Source organism: Ictalurus furcatus, chromosome 27, assembly GCF_023375685.1.
Source record: "Ictalurus furcatus strain D&B chromosome 27, Billie_1.0, whole genome shotgun sequence".
Classification (NCBI taxonomy): Eukaryota; Metazoa; Chordata; class Actinopteri; order Siluriformes; family Ictaluridae; genus Ictalurus; species Ictalurus furcatus.
The window spans coordinates 2,678,626-2,685,641 of NC_071281.1; the positions used below are offsets into that span (position 1 = coordinate 2,678,626).

The 7,016-nt window shown below is 43.6% G+C and overlaps 1 long non-coding RNA gene across 1 annotated transcript; it reads left to right on the forward strand.

The window, feature by feature from the left end:
• The first annotated feature begins 486 nt into the window (after positions 1-486).
• LOC128603160 (uncharacterized) lies at positions 487-1,148 on the forward strand. Its single transcript, XR_008384987.1, has 2 exons — positions 487-576; positions 1,000-1,148. It is a non-coding gene; the product is annotated as an uncharacterized LOC128603160 (long non-coding RNA).
• The last annotated feature ends 5,868 nt before the right edge of the window (positions 1,149-7,016 follow it).

The following is a 7,016-nucleotide window of genomic DNA, read 5'->3' on the forward strand; positions in this document are numbered from 1 at the left end:
CACCCCCTAGAATGTTAAAAGCTCTGCCAGTGACACTTACACTACCCTGAACCCTGCAACCATGTCCTCTGATTATGACACGCTGAGGGTAAGTGTGTACACCTGCTTCACCTGACTGACATTAATAAATGCATTTCCTAAGGCTGACACTAGATGGTGCAACTTATTAAGACTACCTGTGTTTCATAAAAGACAGTGGTGTAGCTAAAGGGGTGAATATCAAGTCAGCACAGCCAATTGTCACTGCCACCTCTCTTTCACCAGAACTGTACAGATGTTTTATTTTGCCTTCCAGATTTACTTTTCAGCCTTGTAGCTTAGACAGATCCAGATGTTATTGGATTTATCACGATAGATGGCTGATGTTCAAATTAGTTCCATATCTGTGGTGAAGTGTTTGAAAGTGTGATGCCTCCTGGGAGTGTGTGTGTGTGTGTGTGTGTGTGTGTGTGTGTGTGTGTGTGTGTGTGTTTCAGGGTGTGGCTACTCGACTCAGTGAGGAGAAGTACTCCAGAACTGGTGAATGAGAACTAACGGTTGACTTTGGTTAGTAACGGCTCAGGAAGGATGCTCAGGGTGAGAGTTTTAAGATTAGAGTTGAGGATTAGATTTAAACAGCATTAAGACGTCACAACAAACTCATTTCTGTCTTAATTAAGTGTCATTCGTTTATGTTATTCAAGCAGCTCCTTTAGTTTCTCAGTTGTCTTTTCACACTTTTAATGTATTACACACACACACACACACACACACACATATAGTGTGTGTAGCGTCCTGGGATCATCCTTCACATTTTCTACTGTATCTATCTCTCCATCTTTTTCTCATCATCGCCACTTCACTCGCTTGATCTCTGTTCACGCTGACATCAGTGGGGAAATAATCACTGATTCATTCCATCAGCTCTGATCTGTTGGTTAAATTTCTTGTTACTGTCTTACAACTCTGTTCGCTCTTGTCTGATCCTATTTGTTATTTTCATGTGTTGTAAAACTACAGTGAAAATCTGGTTAATGATGATGATAACTGATAATGAAGCAGGGAATACCAACCTCCATCAACATGAATTCTACCATGTCGGATCTGTTACTGTACAATGCTTGAAATGTTTCTATGTACAATAATAAAATTGAGCTAAACAAAAGGTGTTCACTATTGTCACGGATTTCCTCTACAGCACTCACTTCTGGTTTTCCTTGACTGTTTACTTTTGACACGTGTGTTTTGTTTTGGTTTCTGTCCTGTCTCCGCTCCTGTTATGTAATTGGTTCCTTCCTAATGTCTCACAAGGGACATTTTAGTTAAGTGTTACTTAAGTTTTAGTTAAGTAGGGGTTAGTTAAGGTTGATGTGCAAGCTCACACAGCACGTGTCTGCACATCTCAGCAGGTCATTCTCTGCCCCATAAGACTGTTTTTGATCTTCTACTCTATTTCTTGTGCAACTGCTTTGATTTTATTCACCGTCATGTTATTCTCACCACTATGAAGACTTGAATATCCCTACTACAAGTCCTATAGGATTTTGCCATTTTACGATTGTGTAGCAGATCGTGTTCCTACTTCTGACGTAAGCTGGTAGGAGAGGGGCATGAGTTTCAGTTTCAGTTGGTGGAGAATAAAAGCTGCCGTAGTGAAGCTATACGTGTGTGTGTCTGCCTCGCATCCTTGAGCGCGTCATCATACTTCCGGTGCGGTGTATGAATGTCTGGGAGGTAAGAGCTACTAGCTGTGTTTGTATCGTGGGCTGTTTGTGTTATGCAGGGTTACATTTCATTAAAGGCTTTGTTGAGCAGCTTTGTGGAACGCTTTCTGCGGCGGCGGTCCCCATGGAAACGCGTGTAACGTGCAACGTGCAATGGACGTTACAGTGGCCTTTGGTTCTATCTTATTATGATTGATTGAGATTGTTGTTTTTGTGTTTTTCTTTGAAATTTGTGTATTGTCTTGTATTTGCTTGTGTTCTATCCAGTCAGCAAACCAGTTGCGATTGCCGAATGCGGCACCTCGGACGGACGGGCAGACCTGGTTCGGGCAATTCTTTTTAATGGCTGTTTTTCCCTGCTAATGAATGTGTGTGAGGGTTAGGGAAAATTTACTACTAACCATTGCAGTACTCCTCCCGCCTCCTCCCATTATACTTGCCACATTTGGCATAGTCTGTAAAATTTGAGTAAATCCCATCATATGGGTTTCTCTCCACTTCTGGTATGCCACGATCTGGTGCAATCGGAAGGATTGCCAAATTCGGCAGAGACGTGGGTACCAAACTCTTCTTATTTTTGTGTGTGTATTGAGCAAGTGATTGTGTATTATTATTATTATTTTATTTTTTTTAAGCAAGACGGCAGCGTGCGGCGTCGATGCTATTGTGGTAGGTATGTGTCCGGCCCCTACTACCTGTTAGCTTTTCCCCTCTGTTATTGGTAAGGGTATTAAATTTATGGAAGGGACCCAAGAATTGCGAGATTTGGAGATCCACTTGAGGGCATATAACGAAAGGCCGTGTCAAGAAAATGTGTTGGCTGCAGCACATGACCTTAATATTGCACCTTTGGTCATTTCTGCAATATTGCTTGACCCTCCTCAGCCAGTCAATCTTGGTTATGCTGTGCCTGAAAGGTTTGCTTTTGTGCTTAGGGACAGGAGTTGTCTGAAGTCTAGTGGTAAATTTGGCATAGGCATTGAAGAATGGGTTAGGGAGGCGCAGGAATGTATGTGGATTTGTTGTTTGTCTCAAGTTGATCAGGTATTCTTCCTTCTCGACTATTTTGGGGGTGATGCGTGGGAAGAAATTTGGTATTGTTCTGATATGGGGTGTGGTAATTTCTAGCCAATTGCATGAATTATTTGGTTGCACTCAGTTAGATGTAGTCCTCTTGGAGAAAGTTAAGCAGCAATTTTCCCTAATTTTATTGTGGAAAGTAAATAAGTTACAGATGCCACTTTTTGGATGGGAACTTGAGCAAGTAACTCGTTGTTTCTCTGCGTTTACTCTGTTGGAATTTTCTAGCAAAGTGATCAGGTGGGGGCTGGAGCGAGAACCTGGAAAGGTGTGGGGTTGGAGTCAGATGGTCTTATTGGTTTATCTCCGCGAGTACGGTGTGAGGGGTCATTATAAGGTCCAGGACCTGTGGGCCCAGTGGTGTGTTAGGTAATGGAGGCCCCTAAGGGGCCATTGTGTTGATGGGTAAGTTGAATTATGTTCATCATTGAAGACTTGAATCTAGATGGAGTCTTTTTTGCCCTGGCCCTGGAGGGGGGGTTATTACCTCTGGTTGGGGTGTCATTAGATGTTGATTTGTGAGTTTTGGTATCTGAAACTCATTCAGCTGGTGGTGCACCGCCTTTTCTTGTTTTGTGCCTTCATTTTCATCTGGCTCTTACGGTTTGGAAGTGACTATGGATATAGTGGTAACTGCCTTGCTGGCTTCGGAACCCTGTAGCAAGGGTGCGGGGCCTATTATGGGGGCCAGATGTTCGGTTTTATGGGGCAGCTCAGTAAAGAGCCCTTTCAGAAAACATCACTTTATCTGAGGCAGAAATGGAAATTCTACAAAAAGGCCTCTCATTTATACCATCCTTCCATCTTCTATACCAAGGTCTATATATCCATCCATCCATCCATCTTCTATACCAAGGCTATTCAAGGTCACGGGGAAACCTGGAGCCTATCCCAGGGAGCATCGGGCACAAGGCGGGGTACACCCTGGACAGGGTGCCAATCCATCACAGGGCACAATCACATACACACTCACACACCCATTCATACACTGCAGACACTTTGGACATGCCAATCAGCCTACCATGCATGTCTTTGGACTGGGGGAGGAAACCAGAGTTCCCGGAGGAAACCCCCCGCAGCACGGGGAGAACGTGCAAACTCCGCACACACAGGGCCACAGTGGGAAATGAACCCCCAACCCTGGAGGCATGAAGCGAACGTGCTAACCACTAAGCCACCATGCGCCCTTCATTTATACCAATGAAACAAATACTAGGAAAAAAACATAAAGAGATGACAGAACAGATTACCCAATGCTGTAGACTGAAACCTGCTTTCTTTTTTGACCCAGGCCAGGGACACAACACCCTACCTTTCCAACCAGACTGGGAAGCCTCACCCAACAAATTACCAAACAGAGGGAGGGTGCCCATCCTGGAGAGCAGACAAGGAGAGGGAGGGTGCCCATCAACTCCTTCTCCTCCCCCCTCCAACTTCACGTACTAGAACCACAACACCACAGATCGACATTTTATCACAGTAGCAGTATTAATGCTTCAAATGTATTGTAGTGCTTATATAGTACTGAACGCTAGATTAAGGATTAACATTTTTATACATTACATTTTTTCCAGTGTAATCTTTATTAATATGTTTGACTTATTCTTTTATTTTTACATTTATTGATTTCTATGATTTCTTTATATATTCTGTACTTTTTTTTTTTAGCAATAACTATAAAAGTTTTTTAACGCTCTGGTGTTCCATGAGAACAGAGGTGGCTGGTAACCCAGTTCTGGGAATTCTGGGCGTACTCTGCCCATGGGAGGAATTGTGCCCTGTCCTTCTGGTTGTCAGCACAGAAAGCCCATAGGAAGTGTCCAATCTCCTGGTTAACCTTGACTTGGAACTCCACTCCACTTGTGGGTGGTAGCCTGATGTCAGGCTTACGGAGATGCCCAGTTTTTCCATGAAACCCCTCCACACACGGGACGTGATCTGGGCCCCTCAATCACTCACAGAGTCCTCCTGGATGACTGAACAAAAGTTCTGCCATTCCAAAGGCTGATGGCAGTCCGGGGAGAGAAATCAGGAGCAGGGACTTGGAAAACCACTTAACGATCACCATGATGACAGTGTTGTTGTGTGATGGGGAAGAGCGGTTATGAAGTCTATGGCTAGGTTTGACTATAGTCTTAGGGGTGTAGGTAATGGGAGGAGCTTGCAGTGTGTGCGGTACTTTGGCTTTATCGCAGACTGGGCAGAATGAGATGACATGGTGAATGTCTTTGAGCATTTGTGGACACCAGTACATTCCTTGCAGTAGTTGGTGTGTTTTATGTATGGCAGGAGAGCAATGGGTCCTCCGGAGCACTGCATAATCTGGTGCTGAGCACTACCCCAGTAGAAATACAGCCTTTCAACGCCTTTGGCATACCACCTAATCAAATTTATTCTGGCTGAGTAGTATAGGTTCTGTGGCCTGGATCTTGACCTTCAGTCTGTTCCTGCTTAGGGTGTCGAGAGGAATGAACATGTTGACCAAGGAATGGAGGTAACCTGGTCCCTTGTGGCATGCCAGTTTGGTGAGTATCTCCTCATTGAGCCCTACCTTCTACTAATGTGTGGAAACTGAGAGCATATTCAGCAGTTCTCTGGGTACCTTGTTGAAGTGTGAAGAGTCGCTCAACAGTCTCTTTGCCCTCCGGAGACTGGTCAAAAACTTACTGGAATAGCTGTAGGAAGCTGTCATAGGAAACCGTGTACTCTCCCCATTGGTTCCAAACGGCTGTAACCCATGTTAGCGCCTTATCCGTTAGCATTTCGATTAACTGGCCGATTTTGTTGTGGTCTGGAACCCTCTCAGTGAAGCAAAGTGAGCAGTGAAGCATGAAACACTAGCCAGCATACTGCATACTGCTGACAGGGAGGCAGCTGGTGGTGGAACTGGCATAGCTGGAGTGGTGGCTCGCAGCTGTTCTAGCTGTTTGGTGAGCAGAGTCAGGTATTAAGAAACAATGTGAACTAGTTCAGACAAGAGCAAAATGAGAAAACCCGAAACGAATTCAAAAACCAGAAAGAAAATCAAAGGGTTGCTATCGAATGACAAAAGCCACAGAGCGTAAACTCTGCAGTGACCTCATGGAGTGAGAGTCCTTTAATACTTGAGTGTAGCTGTGATGTTAATTGAGTCCAGGTGTGTATGACCAGTAATTAGGTGAGTGTGAAGTGAGAGAGTCTGTGGTGGCTGGGTGATGTAGTCCTTGCCGGCCAGGGATGATCATCCTCAAGTTCCACACTGCAGTCCAGTCATCGGGGGGTCCAAGCCTCCCCCCCAACATCCAAAGTTTGATACTGAAAATTTGCATATTTAGAACATAGTTTTAGGATTACAGATACCGTTAGAATTCACGTGATTTCTGAGTGATAGAAGCTCCCACAGCATGGGGAAATTGTAAGGTGCTGTGGACGTCCTGTGGGCAGATGTATTCTCTGCTCCATAACCTACCATGAAACCTACCACACCAAGTAGAGGTGAGCTAAGATGTGTGCAGGCAAACCACACACGCTAGCATTTAAACACGCAATCACGACTTTTAAACAAACTCAAAAAGGATGGCTACCTATGAAACTAAATTCAATACTATATATGTTGTAAATACAATTTCCCCACGGATGCTTCCAAGCAATGCTGTCCTGCCTGCATCGTGACCAGGTACCATTATTTTCCCAGAAGAGCAATGACTGACTTAGCTGATCATTTTAATTTGATAAACTGAATATTCTGTTTGTGTAACTGGTGTCATTTATTATGTTAATGTCATCATGCTGTTTAGCTTGCTATGTAATAAGTGTACAAAGTGTACAACAGTATATAGTGGTAACCTGAAACGTTAGCTATGTAAAGGGTACTGGAGTTTTCTTTTCTTAATTCCAAAGACAAACTGCCATAACTATTTCTGAATGGATCTCTACAATATGGCCACAACTCAGATGTTAGTTCCATATTTCTCGTTGCCAAGCTAGCACATCTCAGCATTATGCTGAAATTTATATTTGTAAAATCACTTAGTTGTCCTTAGGCCAAATGTAGTGTAAAGGAACGAAATGCTGTGCAACTTTTAGTTGCAACTGCAGCGGTTTAGACATTAATGGCTGTGTGTTGAGTTATTTTGAGGGGACGGCAAATTTTCACTGTTACACAAGCTGTACACACTACTTTACATTGTAGCAAAGTGTCATTTCTTCAGTGTTGTCACATGAAAAGATATAATCAAATATTTACCATAATAA